The sequence below is a fragment of the Canis lupus genome, chromosome 25, assembly GCF_011100685.1.
Source record: "Canis lupus familiaris isolate Mischka breed German Shepherd chromosome 25, alternate assembly UU_Cfam_GSD_1.0, whole genome shotgun sequence".
NCBI lineage: Eukaryota > Metazoa > Chordata > Mammalia > Carnivora > Canidae > Canis > Canis lupus.
Genome location: NC_049246.1, coordinates 34486337 through 34503920, shown reverse-complemented (window position 1 = coordinate 34503920; position 17584 = coordinate 34486337). Strand labels below are relative to the sequence as shown.

General features: G+C 47.1%; 2 protein-coding genes across 3 annotated transcripts in view; one reads left to right on the top strand and one right to left on the bottom strand.

The window, feature by feature from the left end:
* The window catches only part of PEBP4 (phosphatidylethanolamine binding protein 4), a 247315-nt gene extending 236148 nt beyond the window's left edge, over positions 1-11167 (bottom strand). The window contains exon 1 of one of the 2 annotated variants that reach the window (XM_038573813.1): positions 11054-11167. The gene's annotated coding sequence lies outside the window, so the exon portion shown is untranslated. Of the gene's footprint in view, positions 1-6196; positions 6220-11053 lie in introns of those variants that run through there. The other variant, XM_038573809.1, reaches the window with a different exon arrangement.
* A 97-nt stretch (positions 11168-11264) lies between these two features.
* RHOBTB2 (Rho related BTB domain containing 2) overlaps positions 11265-17584 on the top strand; it is a 30673-nt gene continuing 24353 nt past the window's right edge. The window contains 1 exon segment of the mRNA XM_038573804.1: positions 11265-11340. The gene's annotated coding sequence lies outside the window, so the exon portion shown is untranslated.

The window sequence follows — 17584 nt, the reverse complement described above, 5'->3', positions numbered from 1 at the left end:
GAGAACGGGCTGCTGGGAGCCATCTGGCCCAGGTACTGTGCACAAACAGGTACTGCTTAGAGTCCACATCACTTTGAGGGCCTGTGGGGAAAATGAGAACAGAAAGGATTCATCCACTAAGCGTCCTGTTTGCCCCTGCACCACTGTTTTCTTTTCTTTTCTTTTTTTTTTTTTTTAAGATTTTATCTGTTTATTCATGAGAGACACAGAGGCAGAGACATAGGCAGGGGGAAAAGCAGGCTCCCCACGAGGAGCCTGATGTGGGACTCGATCCCAGGACCCTGGGATCCTACTCCTGAGTCAAAGGCAGATGCTCAACCACTGAGCCACCCAGGTGCCCCTCTCCACTGTTTTCTCCCTTGGCCTCTTCTTGTCTCCCTAGAAACAGAGGCCCAACCCCAGAATCTCAAGCTCTGCTCCACACTGCTGACCCCAAGAGCTATATCTCTGGCACCTCGTCTCCCCTGAGGGTCAGGCCCACATCTCCAAACAGTTGTTCCACTGTCCATCACATTCAAAAATTCAAACTGCATGCGTCCTCCATACTCAGATCAGCCCCGACTGAGGACGCTGCTGTTGGCCTGGTCTCCCATGTGCCCCTGCTCTGTCTGCCCTTGAAGGGCTGGAGTGGACACTGATGAGGACTTCCCAGGCCAGCTGGGGAGGTACTCATGTCGCATCCCCTCAGAAGTGCTGGAAAAGAATCCTAGCTTGTCCTGTGCAGCAGACAGTGGGGCTTGTGCTCGCACCCATTGCAATCTGATTAGTGAATGGCTCTCCTGGAGATGCTTGAGTGGGTCACACACACCAAAGTGACCCACATGATTCCCACCAGAGTGGCTGGGAGCAGCTAAAGAAGTGGGGAAGCCACTGTCCTGGGAGAGTTGGTGGATGGCACTGGGGAAGAGGGAGAGAGACAAGAGAGGCCACAGCAGCTGAGCTTAGCGGGGTGTGAACTAAGGGCAGAAAGGAAAGGAAATTTTTAAACTTGAGTCTTTGGCCTGGAGGGACTGAGGCTGACAGAGAGAATGGGTAGCACATTTGAGGCAGGGACACAGGCCTGAGAAGGAACAGAGATAGGGTAAGGCAAAGTACATCCCGCACACGGGGCACATGGGATGCTCTGAGAACACAGCAAAGGGGGATAGGAGAAGAGGGGAACCAGCTTGAGGAGGCTTGAGTTCAAAGATGTCTTTCCAGCTGGGTGGCTCCTTTCCTTCCTCCGAAATCTCTTCCCATTCCCCAGGGCATGACAAGTCCTGGTCACCCCATCACCCCAGGGGGCTCCTGGGTGGGAGTGTGGAAGCAGTAAGACCCTTTCTGCAGCCTGAGGCAGAGACAGTGGCAGACAGAGGACTGCAGACCACCCAATGGGTCTCCCAGGGCAAGGCCTCCTCTCACCAAGGGCAGGAAAGCTTGGCGCTGGAGGAGGGCGAGCGGGGGGCCGAAGGACCAAAGGAAAGGACCCTGAAAGCATCGCCAAATAGAAGCAATGGAGGGATTTGAGAAGAAATATCCATTTTGCTTCATTAAGGAATAAAGAAAAGGCAATATTATTCTCTACTCGAAGAAATACCAAAAAGAAGACTAATGGGGTAGGAGGGGAGGGAGAAACCCCAAGAGGGGATATTGGCATTTTCAGTTGGGGTAGATGCCGGAAGCATTGTTTCTGTTGATACTGGATCATCGGTAAAATACATCTTTTTCCAAAGATAAAATACACATCAAGATGCAAGCTCTCATGATTTGACTGCGTTTCCCCTTCTTCTGCTAATTTGGAAATGTCCCAGTGAAGACAGAAAAGCTTCTTGTGCGCTGAACACATGCTACTCAAAGGCAGGAAAATGACTTTCACCCCGACATTCCAGTGCTCAGCACTTCACTCAATAAATACTTGGTGAAAGACCAAATTTGTGAAGAAAGAGGCTCCCTGACAATTACAGCTCACCTCTAGAGGAGCTGGCTAATTCCAGCATGGTATCATCCATTGATGGTAACATTAGGCAGCTGTTAAAAAGGTACAGGAAAGGAATGCTTGGGTGGCTCAGTGGTTGAGCATCTGCCTTCAGCTCAGGTAATGATCCCGGGGTCCTGGGATCAAGTCCCGCATCGGGCTCCCTGCATGGAGCCTGCTTCTCCCTCCACCCATGTCTCTGCCTCTCTCTGTGTGTCTGTAATGAATGAATAAATTAAACTTAAAAAAAAAAAGGTACAGACAAACAAGTAGCTGTAAATATATTTGGGGACAATTCAGGGAACTGTGAGTACCAACTGGGTAGAAGATGATATCAGAGAATTTCATGTCAGTTTACTTCAGGATGATGATGGTTCTGTGTTTACTTATGCTGGACAATGTCCTTTTGGAGGGCACACGTGTTGAAGTATTTCGGAGTAAGTGTCATAATATCTGTGTAGGGGCCAGAGACAGCCACTCCAAGATGGGGTGCTTCAGCATGAAGATTATTTTGAGTTAAAAGCAATCAAAAAGCAGCAGATTCAAGAAAAGCTCTTCGCCTCCCCCTCAACTGCCTAAAAAGAGTGTAGGTGGAGGACTTGCTCCGGGAACAGAGCTGTCACCACAGATCACTACGTTATGATCTGAACTAGGTGTGGCAGACAGGGAGGAACCTAGTCAGGCCTGATCCAACTCCTGTATGTCCCATTGTTTCTGGGGGCCCAGCAGACACTTGTTTGCCTGACTCTTTTTCACCTTCCTGTGAATTCAATGCCTTCCCTTTGAAGTCCCAGACCCCGACCCCTTCTTCTAAGGTGACATCTGTTCCTCATTTTATCTACCTATCTTTGGAATTCATGTCTGTGTGGATTAATATGTATATGAAATCAAATTTGATTTTTCTCTTGTTAGCGTGTCTCAAATCAATTTGACTTTTTTTTTTTTTTTTGAGAGAGAGAGAGAGAGAGAGAGCATGCCCTCAGGTGAGGTGAGAGAGAGGCTGAGGGAGAGGGAGAATCTTAAGTAGATTCCACACCCAACACAGAGCCTGAGGGGAGGCAGGCCTTCCTGCGGGGCTTGATCTCAAGACCTTGAGATCATGACCCTGAGATCCTGACCTGAGCTGAAATCGAGAAGGACGCTTAACTGACTGAGCCACCCAGGCGCTGCATCAAGTTGATTCTCAGTCCAGCTAGAAGGACCTTGAAGATGTTGCTCCTCAACATCTACAAATTGTTTTGAAAAAAATTTGGCCAAAAAAGAGCATGAAAAATGTTAACAAATTGTTAAGTCTAGGTAATGGGAATGAGTATTTATTGGATTATTTCTTTTCAATTGTTCGATATGTTTGGGAATACATATGGTAAAAAATTTTTAAATATGATTTTAAAATATAAAATGTGTCTACTACACAACATGAGGCTAGAATCAAGAAAAAAATCTAAGATCGAGGGATCCCTGGGTGGCGCAGTGGTGTGGCGCCTGCCTTTGGCCCAGGACGCGATCCTGGAGATCCGGGATCGAATCCCACGTCGGATCCCAGTGCATGGAGCCTGCTTCTCCCTCTGCCTGTGTCTCTGCCTCTCTCTCTCACTGTGTGCCTATCATAAATAAATAAAAATTTTAAAAAAATCTAAGATCGATAAATAAACAAAAAAATGTATAAAAAACATATAACATGTAGATAATAGAACTGAAAGGAATTGCCACTCTGCTGTTGAAATTATGGAAGATATCTTTTACTTACCTACCTGTTATGTTTTGTTATCCTTGAAAAGCATGTTTGCTTATTTGCAATAAGCAAATCACTGCCTAACTTCCTATATCCTTTATATACTGTCATGATATTTTTGCATGTATATATACCTACTTTATTAATCTTTTATGCACCAAGTTATTTAACATACCAAGTTGCAACTCTATGTTTGCTTTTATCACTGACCTATGGGATGCAATAAAGCAATTAAAACAGTTTGTACCTTAAGAAAAAAAACCTACCCACATTTATTGCTTTAGTGACATTTTACAATTGAAGGAAAAGCTAGCAAAATGTTTCCTTCTTTCTGTACTATCTTTCTTCCCTCAACATTAATTAATTTGTTTATTATTTTGGTCAATAATAATTTTTTTGTAGCGCATCTTGGTGGTTCAGTTAGATCCCAACTACTGAAGTGTTTCTGGGCTGCTTTGTAGCACGTGAGAGAGATCTCAGTACCCAGCATCACTGGACTGTCGCATCAAAATCTCTGCTTATGAAACAAAAGGAATTGAAATAGCTTTATTCCAAAGGGCCCCAGTCTTATTGTGCCTGGGATCCTTTTCATTGAACATCACATTAAGAAGCACTAAGATCAATGAGTGCCTAGGTGGCTCAGTTGGTTAAATTTTTGCCTTCAGCTCAGGTTGTGATCCCAGGGTCCTGGAATTGGGTCCCATATCAGGCTTTCCCCAGGGAGCCTGCTTCTCCCTCTGCCTATGTCTCTGTCTCACTTCCTGTGTCTCTCATGAATAAATCAATAAAATCTTAAAATAAAATAAAATAAAATAAATACTCTTTATACCAACTCTGGGGCTCTGAGTGGGTCCTCACATATACCATCTGATTGTTTGTCAGAAATGTACTAATTTATACTTCCATCAAGCAGAGGGAGTTGAGTATCATCATTTCAAAAAATTCTTACTGATTCAACAGATTAAAAATTGATCTAATTTTCACTTTTTAAAAATAACCGAGGTTAAGCCTTTTAAAAAAGTTTCCATATTTATTGCCTTTTAAAAAATGAATTATATTTGCATGTTCTTTGCCTATTTTATTTGCTAATGCAACTTACTGGTAAATTAAAATCCTTCAGGTTTTATATGTTTAATTGTTACATTAGAATATTTATTAGGGGGATCCCTGGGTGGCTAGTGGTTTAGCACCTGCCTTCAGCCAACGGCGTGATCCTGGAGTCCCGGAATCGAGTCCCGATTGGACTCCTTGCATGGAGCCTGCTTCTCCCTCTGCCTATGTTTCTGCCTCTCTCTCTCTCTCTCTCTGTGTCTCTCATGAATAAATAAATAAATAAAATCTTAAAAAAAAAGAATATTTATGAGGACAGTGAAAAAAATGTGTATTTATCTTACCAGTGTGAAGAGAAATGAGAATTCATTTAATCGTCAAATTCCTTAATAATTCTGAAAAACAGAAGGGTCAGTTCATTTCATGGGGACAATTTTGATTGTTATCCTAGCTATCTTCAAAGTGAAAGTCTGAACTAATGTCCAATACCAAGTTTTTTTAAAAAACAAACTCTGTGGATATTTAAACTTAGAGCTCCAAATTCCAAGGAATCCAATCTTCTAACAGCTTCATGTGACATCCCAAATACTTTCAAAATCCCAAATTACAACTTTGTGTTTCTACTTGATTGCACGAAATGCATCTCATCCCGTAGCTATGACCCCAAAACAACACCTAACATTCGTTCAAGTCTCCCTTTTTAAACTTTCCCTTTTAGCCATAGATAATACAAAGAAAACACTAAATTGCTCTAAGCTGCTCCTTCTTTCATGTCATACTTTATCTACAGAGATTTAAGCAAAAAAAAAATTTGTCCACAACTTTTTCGATTTTAAACTGCCTACTGGTTTTCCTCTGAGATTTACAAATGTATTTATTCAGAACTCAACTGCAGTATATATAAAAGGACTGCTTGTGAGAATGTATTTTTTCCTTCCGATCTCATTTCCTATTGTAAAAGCCAGTTGTCAGTGCCTGGCACGGTGCCTGCCATAACTAGTTCAATAAATGATGACTGGAGCTGATTTGAGCACTGATAAAAGCGAACCATTTTTTAAACTCTGCTTGTGCTGACAGAAAGAAAGAAAGAAAGAAAGAAAGAAAGAAAGAAAGAAAGAAAGAAAAAGAAAAAGAAAGAAAGAAAGATCTCATTCCCCAGGGGGAGCCTCCGGAGCTGCAGTGACCTCCCCACCCCCACCCTCTTTGCTTCCATGCAGCCTGGAGATGCTCTCACTAGGGCAGGCCCTTCGAGATTGAGATTGTTCTGAGTAGGCTGGTTTTGAGAGCTGAGTCTTTTGCCAACCAAATTTCATTTGAATTAGCCGCTGTCCCTGCCAGGAATTCACCGCTGGAGCTGGTGCAGGCTACTCCTGGGGAAGGGGCAGGAAGGGGGGAAGGAGAGAGAGGGTCAATAGGGACAAAAGTTAGGTACCATCTGTGTAGCCCTGGTCTCCTCCTACCTGCCTCTGAAGCAGCTCTCCTCTGCTCTCCAGGGGTTGCAGAATGAGCAGTAGGCATACTCTGGCTGGCATGCTCTTACAGGAAAGTGCCAGGTTCTCCAGAGGAGTTTATGGCCTAAGCTTGGCCCTGAGCCCTGTCAGCTGAGCTCCAGCTGCAGCAGCACCACGCTCCCCCCAGGCAGCCCAAGATCTGGACCATGTCGGGCTCAGGTACAGCTGGCCCTGCTGCACGCTCTCCCCACCTCAGTCCTGTCCCCTGGACTCTCAAAGGCCCCAGTCTCTACATGGTGATGTCTGTCATTGGAGAGGCTAAGCACTGGAGCCCACGTAGGCATTTGTGCAGCAGAACCAGAAAAGAGAAGACTTTCATTACTCCCAAGGTTCTCAGCCTCTGTCCTCTCATCATTTCACCTAACTCAGGTGCAGGAAAACTTAGAGGCTACTGGTCTGGGGCTCCTACCTCTGCTTCCATCATGCAGGCCAAGGGAGGCCATGGGCAAGATGGCAATGCCTGTTTTGGAACCTCTCCCCAGCCTCCTGGCCTTTCTACCTGTTGGTGGAAGGCTCTGCTCCAGTATCTCCTTTCCAGCTGCCCACTGCCCCTTCCCGCACTCCCTCATTCTCAAGTTTTTTTGATGTACCAGCGTGAAACTACCTCACAAATTAGACTTTCGATTTTATAAAAACTCCAATCCATTGGTACAGGCACCATATTTCTTATGGATAGTGAGTCATCTTCTGGTCTTGGTTTAGAAATAGTGAGTACCATGATTAGCTCTTTGGATTAGCTGGGTTAATTAGCTCTCCTTGTGGTATGTAGACACCACATAGACATGTTTGTACCAATGTGCAGACCACTTTTATACCAAGCCAGTGAAATAGAGTTCAGACAGTTTCTCTAGAAAGGGCTGAAACTCTGAGATTGATAATTTTGCCATAATAAGGCATAAGTAAAATGTGGGGGGGGAAATACTTGGTTTGGGCTATATTGATCATAACCTATATTTTTATGTTCTACCTTAAGGAAAAAAAGTAGTATCTTAGTAAATATTGGTAGAGACATGACTTATATATCATTTAAATAATTCATTTTCAAGACGCTTGAGTGTCTCAGTGGTTGAGCCTTTGGCTCAGGGCATGATCCCAGAGTGCTTGGATCAAGTCCCACATCCAGCTCCCTGCATGGAACCTGCTTCTCCCTCTGCCTATGTCTCTGCCTCTCTCTTTCAGTGTCTCTCATGAATACATAAATAAAACCTTTAAAAAATAATAAATAACTTATCTCACAATTTTTTTTTCTGGAATTTGAGTGGGCCCATTTGGAATTTTGTTGGGTTGTTAAGGCCCCCCTCATGATATGCTTATTCGGCGGTTATACATGAGTCTCTTCCTGACCAAAGATACACCTGAAGAATTTGCATGGGCAGGGTGATGGCCATGATCTTCAGTAGAGAACTCTGCTCCTGAATAACCAGTTTGAGTGTTTGGGAGGCACATGGAACAATTTCAGAGTAGTGTGAAACACACACTCGTTTTTCTTTCTTTTCTACCTCTAAATGTTCTACTATGAACCTATAAAATCAGAGAAAAAGACATAAAAAAGAATATAGTGCTATATGCATGATATTATATACCAGTTATGTATTTTAGACATCTATATTGATTTGGTAGTAAAAATTTTAGTTGTTCTTAATTTTTCATATTTTCTGTAATTATCAATATTTATTAATGAACTTTTCTTCATTATAGAACCAGAGAAATAGTTTTATAATAAAGTACTAGGGCTTTTTTCTTAGCCAGAACCCCAATTAATAAATATCAATTACAGACAAAGACATAAACAGGAAAGGCAAGTTTCACATTTTGGAGAAAAAATATAGAAAACTATATTTATCTCCTCAGAATAAGAAGGGTTTCTTAAACCACAAAATATACTATCCGTGAAAGAAAACTTGATAAATCAAACTGCAATATAGTTAAGAATGCATGTTCATCGAAAGCCACCATAAAGAAAGTCATATAACAAGCCACTTTCCTGGAGAAAATATCTCTCACACATTGAGCTGAAAAGTTAGAAATTCTTTTGTATATTAAAATACATTAATATTTTAAAATATATAATATTATATAATATATAAATTTAATATTAATTAAATATTGTAATATTTATAACATCTATTATATGTAATATTTTTCACATAACTGAAAAATATTCGTTCCAGAATATATAAATAATTCATACAAATCGCTGATGATAAGAAAATGATGGTGTCCAGAAAATGGGCAAAGGACATGAACAGGCACTTTGAAGAAAAAGAAAAACAAATGTACCAAAACGTATGAAGATACCCACTTGACCTTGTTAGTAATCAGAGAAACACAGAATGTTGCTGCTGAGATGCCATTATGCACCCAGCAGAGAAGTGGATGTTTAAATCTGAAAAATCAGGTGGAGATGAGAATCAAGAGCAGTTGGAACCCTTCTACGCTGTGGGTGTTCTAGCCACTTCGGAAAACACTTCAGTACAATCTTGTCAACTTGAGAGCAAGCACTCACCCCATAACCCAACAATTCCATTTACCCAATGACAAATGTTTGAGCATGTGCACTTGGACAAGCACAAGAATATTCAAAGGAGCAATTTTCATAATAGCCAAAGACTGGACAGCAGATAATATGTTGTTGCCCTGGGAATTACACTGCCCTGCAAATGAAGGCACTGCGGCTACACACAACAGGTTGCCAGATCTTAGTAACATAAAGCCTAGAAAAGACAAATCCAACAAGATGATGCACACACAGTGTAATATCATTTCTCAAAGCTTAAAAATGAGCAAACCTGAACAGTATGTGATTCAGAGATGCCCACACCGTAGGATAGAAAATATTCCAAATCTTCAGGGAAATGACAAATGCCAGATGCAGAGTAGGGGTCCCTGTGTTGAGAGGTGAGGGGTGGGAACGAAGAGTCACACTCCCGTGGTCTCAACGTTGCAATGTGCTGGTTGTGTTACGCTTTTTACATCGAGTAAGGGGTTCACACTTGTGTGGGTCTTTTTGTGTGTGTGTGTGTGGGGGGTCTTTATTATGTTTTATGACTTGGATGTGTGTCATATTTTACTGTGCCATATATTGTATCACTTAAAAATATTGAAGACTACAGAAGGAAATATATAGGATATCCTAAACCTTTAAGTGGAATTCCTTTGATTTGAGCTCAGTTTGACTCGGGATTCCAAACCCTTTATTTTATTTTTAAAGATTTTATTCATTTATTCACAGAGAGAAGCAGAAACATTGGCAGAGGGAGAAGCAGGCTCCTCATGGGGACCCCGATGCAGGGCTCAATCCCAGGACCCTGGGATCACCACCTGAGCTGAAGGCAGACACTCAACCACTGAGTTACCCAGGTGCCCTGGATTCCAAACTCTTAAACCTATCTGATCATGATGTATTATCTTATTAACAGTGCTTTTAACTTGAAAAAAAAAATCCTGATTGTAATCATTGGTATGCGTATCAAGGCACAGATTCATTTCCTTAACCCTACCTACCCTTTACTTCTCTACATCTTCCCAAATGATCATGGTCCCCCCAGTGTGGCTAAGAAGGAGAAGGTGAGGAGTGCCCAAAGTGTGCTTCTCTAGCGCCCCCTACAGACCAGATTTACCTTAGCAGTGATTAGGGCGACCACCAGATCCCAGGTGAGGGGCAATATCTTCACTGACAGGCCAACTCCCCCAAAACTGGCTCATGGTTCCGTTCACTGCAGCCATTCTTTGGGGTTAGACAATGGGGTGAGGACTTTGTTTCCTGAATACACTGAGGGTGTCCCCCAACCCTCCTCCCATGCATGAACCTACAGGGGTCAGCTGATCAGTCTGGCATAGAGCTCTCTACTTAGCAGAGGAGCTGGAAGGGGCAGGGTGGGACTGTGAGTCCTTGGGCCTTGGGCAGCTGGGGAAGATAAGAGGTGGAGAACAGTCTGGGGAGAAAATGGGAAAAGCAACCAGCTTCTGGAGGAGTGAAGACAGCACACGGACCCAGGGCTCCACTATGTGCTACCAAAGTATGCACCAGGGTCCCAGGGGAGGTAAGTGCTTTGAAGGCCATGGGGAGCCTCTGCCTTCTCAGCTGAGGCATCTGATGGGGACAAGTCGGCGTGATGGCAGGATGAATTCCAGCCCAGTGCAGGGTCATGTCAAGTCCCCCTTCCCCTCTCCACAATCCCAGGCAGCACCAGTCCCTCATAGCACATTCAAAATGCAGAAATAACAGAGCCCAGGCCATTGTGAGGGATATGTAAGCTCCATCAACTGAGTACAAGGCCATTGTTCTTAGCATTCAAAATGAGGGACTAGCAAACCTTTAACACTCACAAAAGGGTAAACTGAGGTCCAGAAATCCATTCCAAGAAGCACAATATATGTAGGTTTTGAACTCAGTTGCTCAACCTTCTTGAGTATCCTGGCTGGCCAGGACTACAGGCTAATAGCTTTCGCGTTGTTTTCTACCTGAGTGCAAATGAGCAGAAGCAGGAAGAAAGGCTTCCTGTCCAGCAACACCCCCCCAACTCCCATCTTGCTTCTCCAGCCTTGCTTCCCTCTATATAGCCTCCAGCTCGGGTTGCCAAAATTAATCACCGGTGGGGTTGAAGCAACAGCCCTGTTCCCTGGCTCCAGGCCAGGCTCCCAGGATGTGCGTCAGAAAGAGCCAGTGAGTGAAATTCCAAAGCAAGTGTGAGTCACCAGGGAGGAGGAGAGGCCAGGACAGAAGTCAGAATGAGAGCCTCAAGGCAGACCAAAAAAAGGCCCTGAGGGGGTCAGGGGCTGGGCCCAGATAACATGAATGCTCACCTGTACAAAGTTGGGAGGGGGGCCTCCTGGCCAAGTGGCTTATCTCTGGGCTCTGCACAGACCTGGATTGGGAGGGAAGTGACCAGGAGGCCAGCCTACTAGTCCCACCCCTGGATACAGTAACCATGACCCTTACCTGGCTCCCCATAGGCTGGGCTTTGGATCCCAGCCCTTAAAATCCGAGTATTGTTTCCACAAGCATTCCCTCCCCCCTGGCCCAGCCCAGGACATTGCTTACGGACAGGGAACGGTGATAGGCCAGCTGGGCCCCAGAGGAAAGGCAGCAGGTAAGTCCACAATCTGTGCCCTGCCATCCCAAGACCACCCCTGGACCCTTCTTCTGTGCCCGGGGTAAAGAGAGGAGCTCCAGCTCTGGCTGCTTCACCTGTCCTCACCAGGTTCCTTCCAGAACTCAGTACAACGAGCAGGTCTCAGAATGTGATCTCCGAAAGAGAGAGATGTGAAGGCAGGGGGAAGGTGGGCTAAAAAATCAATCAGGTGTCTTACCCATCAGGGTGCAGCAGCCTGTTGACTCTGGACCAGTGACCCAAGGCAGCAGAGCCCAAGGCAGAAAGTGTGTGTGTGTGTGTGTGTGTGTGTGTGTGTGTGTGTGTGTGTGTGTGAAGGGGTTACAGTTCCACATACAGTGGGAGTCTCCAGGGGCAGTGTCTACAGGAGCCAGGGCAGGCCTCCATTCCACTCTCCTTGGAACCAAGCCAGGAGGGAAGGGGAAGCAGGGGTCTCTCCTCCTCCAACAGCCCTTCTCATCCTACTCAATCAAAGTGGCCTGTGGCCAGGATGGGGCACTGCAACCACCTGTGTTTCTGGGGCCCCCTCAGCCCTTACACCCTTCTCCAGCCTGGGTGGCTCCTGCCAGTACCAGGGATGCCTCTGCTCTGCTGGGTTTCTTGCACCTGGCTTTTCCTCACCGCTCACCTCAAGACCCTGTGCAGCCTCTGGATATCCTTCCCCAGTCCTGGAGCTGCTGGATCCTCCTGGCAGTAGGATCCATTTCTCCGAAAAGAAATTTTTTTTTTTCTCCGAAAAGAAATTGAACAGCATCCCTAACTCTAATCCTCACCCTCTCTTGGGCCCCTCACCCCACCCCACTCAATCTGACTCCTCTCTCTAGGCACACCTGGCCCAGAACGCAGGGCAGCCAAGAACCCCCACCCCCACCCCACCACCCCAGCCGGCCTCCTGGCAAAGCAGTCGCTGAGTGAGAGAGCTCCTTTTGCTTTAGGAAGGGACGAGACTTAGACTTGAGGCTTCCTGGGGCCTGAGGATGCCCTGGTAGGTAACTCAGACAGGGAGCCGATGCAGAGAGCTGGGTGGCCATGGGCCCTAGCCAAGGTGAAGGCCACTGCGCAGGAAGTCAGACCCACTGAGGGGCTGTGTGAAGTGACTGTTTAAGGCTCCAGCTGCCCCTGTTTATAGGTGACCTTGGCTCCGGGCTCTAAATTCTGTGTCCTCCTTGTGTTTCCACTTCTAGGGCATATTTATCTCCAGCAGTTAAGACCTGTCAGCTTCTCTGATATATATATATATATAGGAATATATGGAATATATATATATATTGCATCAACTGAGTTAAAAGCCCATACCTGGAGGCATGAAAACATTTCCACATTCTTGACTTCCTCTGGGACTGGGGTTGCAGGGTGAGTGGGGGCCCGGGAGGGCTCTGAGGCAAGCTGATCCATTCTCAGCGACCCTCCCTGATGGCAGAAAACATGTCACAAGATAACCTCACACAGTCAGGATTTCAAAACCGGTGGGGATCATCCACCAGAACCACCCGGTCTCACGCAAGAGTAAACTGAAGCCCACAGAGATCAAGTCTGGGGAAAGGACCCCAGCACCAGGCCCCACATGGCCTCAAACTCCCTGTGTGACTTGGCACATACTGTGTTCAGCTCTAGCTCAGTTTGCTCAGATAAAGATAGTCATTTTCATATGAATTAAGAACAACACGTTAATGCTCTAAAATGAGGGCACGAGGTTGGAGGGGGCTCCGGGGCTGTGCCATCTCCCCTGGGAGGCTCTGGGCCTGCCTGCATTGTGACAGTAGCGAGTCGCGTGGCTTCCTGAAGTTTCGGCTTCCCCATCTACCAAGTAGGGATAATCGTACCTCCTCAGAGGATTGTTTTGAAGCGTAAATGAAGGAGTACAGTTAGCCCAGTACTGGGCATAGAACAGACTTGTGATAAATGATGATGATTATGATTAAGCTTAAGCTTCTTGGTGATCAGATGGCATCATCATTTTATAATCATCACCATCTCTAGCAGTGTCTGGCACTGGTAGGAGTTTAGCATGCATGTGATATGCAAAACAAGATAAATGAATAAAAGAGCAAACAAGCCTCATTTTTCTCAGTCTTAGGGTAAGTAAGTGATGTGACTGGGGTTGCAAGGACAGGTCACATACCTTTGGCCTGGCTTGGTTATTAGGGGCCCAGGCCACATCTGCCTCCAGCAGGGCCACGGGACAGGTCCCAGAGAGGTTCAGCGTGGTCAGCACTCCGAGTCCCCTAGCACCAGGGCTCCGCAGTCTCAGCTCCGCATGGATAAGATAGTGGTGGGAGCTGCTATAAGCCAAGGTCTGCTGAAGCCACATTGCCTCCCCAAGGCTTTCCTGTTGGGTGTGGAGATGGGTCTCCTCTTGGGGCTACTTCCAGCCCCAGGATTCCACCCCCAGCTCAAGTTTCCAGACAGCTCTCAGCATGGGGCCCCTAGGAGAAAGATGAGGATGGGTTGGGGGAAAGGTAGGGTGAGCAGGAGTGAGCCCCAAGCTACCAGACAAAGCTGAGGCATGCATTCAATGGCCTTTGAGGTGCCCAGACTGTGTTTCCAAGGGGCAGCATAACAGCACCCTGCCACCCCTGCCACTCTGTCCGGGGACCAGGGCCACAAGCTATGTCTCTAAAGGACCCACATGGGCAGCCCAGGTGGCTCAGCAGTTTAGCGCCGCCTTCAGCCCAGGGCGTGATCCTGGAGACCCGGGATTGAGTCCCGCGTCGGGCTCCCTTCATGGAGCCTGCTTCTCCCTCTGCCTGTGTCTCTGCCTCTCTCTCACTCTCTCTCTTTCTCATAAATAAATAAATAATTTTAAAATCTTAAAAAAATAAATAAATAAAGGACCTACATGTTCTGGAGGAAGCTTCCAAACCTGAGCACCTGCTCCTACTCTCTGTCTCTGTGTCAGTCCCTACACCCCACCTCACTTTGTGCCTTGCCCTGGGGGTCCAAAACTCTGGGAATGGTCACACCCTGCAGAGCAATGCTTTGGCTGAGACCCGGGGCCCTGGACTCTGCACGCTGCACCCTGACCCTGAGAGCAGCTGCAGTTTCCCAGGGTAGCTGGCTACTAACTCTGGCTGCTTGGAGCCTGAGAGAGGACTTCCAGGTCCAGAGAGGTCCAGAGACAATGCAGTTGCCCTGTTGGTCCCTCACCACTCCAGGAAAGTTCTGCCCAGCATTCCCCAGCTGTCTGCTCTGGAGGACCATCCAGGGTTGAATAATGCCCACGACGGTCCCTAGTTGTCCTGCTTGTTCGCCAACCAACCGTCCTCCTCTCTTTGACCAAACCAGAGCCAGGTGCAGATGTTTTTTCTAGAAATTTCTGCCCAGGAGGTGGGGAAAGGGAGAGGAAAGAATAGGAGTGGGGGCAAAGGAAAGGGAGAACAAGACGGAAGAAGGAAAGAAGAGAAGAAAAAGGGGCCTTCATGGGGGCTGGAGCAGATCCTTGATGGATCCCAGACTTTGTGGAGGATGTGGAGCTTTAGAAGTTGGGGGATTCTCTTCCTCTGGTTATAAAAAGTCAGGGCCAGAGGCTCCTTAGATGTCTTCCAGGTCAACTCCCTAATTTTGCTGAGAACCCTGAGGGGATGGGAACCCCCTTCCAGAGTCCACTCCAGCGACTTTTACACCCTTCCTTCCTCATGTTGTTGGAGCCCAAGTACCAAGATGGCTCCAGGACTCAGGCAAAGGGTGCAGAGGGCGGTGCTCTGCAGGCTCTGGCCTGGAGCCCTGCAAGGGGAACCCAGAGTGCAGGTGAGGGCCAGCTCCCTTCCTGGGAAGCCGCACACAATCCTTTCATCTGCGTCAAAAGCAGCTACAGCCCCAGATTCAGGTCTGGTTACTGACAGGCAGCAATGCCCAAGGCAGGGTCCAGATTCAGGCTAAGCTGACCTTGACAGGAACACTGAGCCCTCCAAGGGTTTACTAAACAAACTCTGTCTTCTTCTCAGAAAGATTCTCTGTTCCATGCCATGCATTCCTTTATCTGGAAGCGGTAAACAATAACACACACTCGCAGTGGACCATCTCTGAGGGCCAACAAAAATCTTTCCCATCCCTAACGTGGATTATTATCCCTGTGAGCTCCAGCAATACCAGCGCCCAAGGGAGAGGTGGGTCAGAAGTAAGGAGACTGGGGGGCCCCTGGACACACATCTCCACTGGCCTCCCCCCCGGCCCCCTCCCTGCCCCCCTCTAGAACACCGCAGCCACATGGAAACCCATGGGGAACAGTTGGGGCTTTTTATAATCTTTATTTGTTAACAGTTCAGGCTATTTTTTTTCCATGCTTGCAAGAGATGCCAATGCCTCATGAAAAAGTTGTGAAAAAAAACAAGTCTATTTTGGGGTGATCAGCCTCCTCAGAGCTTCTCACTTGCAGCTCTGCAGGGCTCCAGGAACAAGCCTGTCCTCTCTCGGAAGGTCTGGAGCCTGCTTGAAGTGAAGGATCTTGGTCCTTGAACGCGCTGGCTAGGGGAGTGCATTTTTGCCCACTCCCCTTCGTAACTTTTCTGTCTACGAAGTGCAGCAGAAGTAACACCATGTCGCTTCTTTCTGCTGGAGGCCTGCCTAGTGGTTTCTAGCGTAGTGTCCTGAGAAATAACATCCCAGGAGCCTTGGGGTGGCTCTTGCATTTCCCCTGTGGTATTAGTGGTGGTGGTGCTTGCAGCTCTTAAAGAGAGAAGCCAACCGGTGCCCCAGTCTCTCCTCTAAGCAAAGAGCTGCTTCAGAGCTACAGATCCACTGCTTGGAGGCTTCAGCCAGCTGTGGCTCCCTAGGAGGCAGGGCCAGAGTGGAGGGGCTTGGGTGAGTGGGCAGAGGGGTCTGCACGCTCAGATCTCTGCCAGCTGGGGCCGGCTGCAGCCTGGCCAGGCCAGACTGGGAGTGGATTCTTCAGCTCCTGCTTTGAGCAGCGCCTCCAGCCCCACAGTGTGGTGGAGGGGAGGCTGCAAGGGGCCAGTTGGGCTTTGAAAATCCCAGGCAGAAATTTTGTTTGTGTTCCTTTCATTGCCTCACCTGCTTGTTCATTTTCTCCAGGGAACCCCTGGGCACCAGGGCCAAGGTGGGCATGGGATTTTCCAACCCTGGTAGGTGAGACTGCCAGACTTCTACACCCTCTGTGCTGCCTGCTGGCCACAGGCAGTGTAGGCAGCTGAGGCACAAATGGGAGATAGGTCCCCCTTCGCACAGGGATACTGAGCACAAATCCATGAGGGGGGAGAGGGCAGAAATGAAGGAGGAGTTAGAGGGAACACACAGTCTCTGATCTCAGCCCTGGAAGGGGCCAAGAGAGGATCATCTAGCGCTCCCCCCCCCGCCCCCCGCCATCTTCAGGCAAGTAATATTATTATCCCAACAGAAGACCAGAGAGGTTAGGTTCCTTGCCCAAAGTCACACAGCCAGTTCCTGGCAGAGGGGAAACTAGAGCCGAAGCTGGCACCAGTTACTGCAGTGGTTGCTCTTCTGCTTTAGTTTCTTTTTACTCAGGGCTCTTGGGGTTCCTACTGTCTACAACCCTACCCACATTGGGCTTGGGGGACTTCTTTTTTTTTTAATATTTTATTTATTTATGATAGAGAGAGAGAGAGAGAGGCAGAGACACAGGCAGAGGGAGAAGGAGGCTCCATGCACCGGGATCCCGACGTGGGATTCGATCCCGGGTCTCCAGGATCACGCTCTGGGCCAAAGGCAGGTGCCAAACCGCTGCGCCACCCAGGGATCCTGGGGGACTTCTTACCTTAGCTTTCTTCTGCTTTGTGGTCCCCTGTCCCTGGAGGGTTGTCACAGAGATGCCCCTCTATGACCCTTTAACGACACAGTACCAGCTACTTCCAGAGGTATCCAGCTGGCTTCGCTGAGCCCTTCCTTAATCATTCCCTATCTCTCCTCAAATTCCAGAATTTTCTTTTTTTATTATTTTTTTTAAGATTATTTATTTATTTATTCATGAGAGACACAGAGAGAGGCAGAGACATAGGCAGAGAGAGAAGCAGGCTCCCTGTGGAGAACCCAATGCGGGACTTGATTCCAGAACCCTGGGATCACAACCTGAGACAAAGCCAGATACTCAACCACTGAGCCACCCAGGTATCCCCCAGAATTTTCTTTGGCTGAACCTGTTGCAAGATTGTGACTGACCATTTAAGGAAGCTGAAGGTGGAGATCTCTGCCTCTCTTACTATGTTTCTGATCCCTCCCCACTTTGTCCCCCAAATACTTCCTTCTTCCA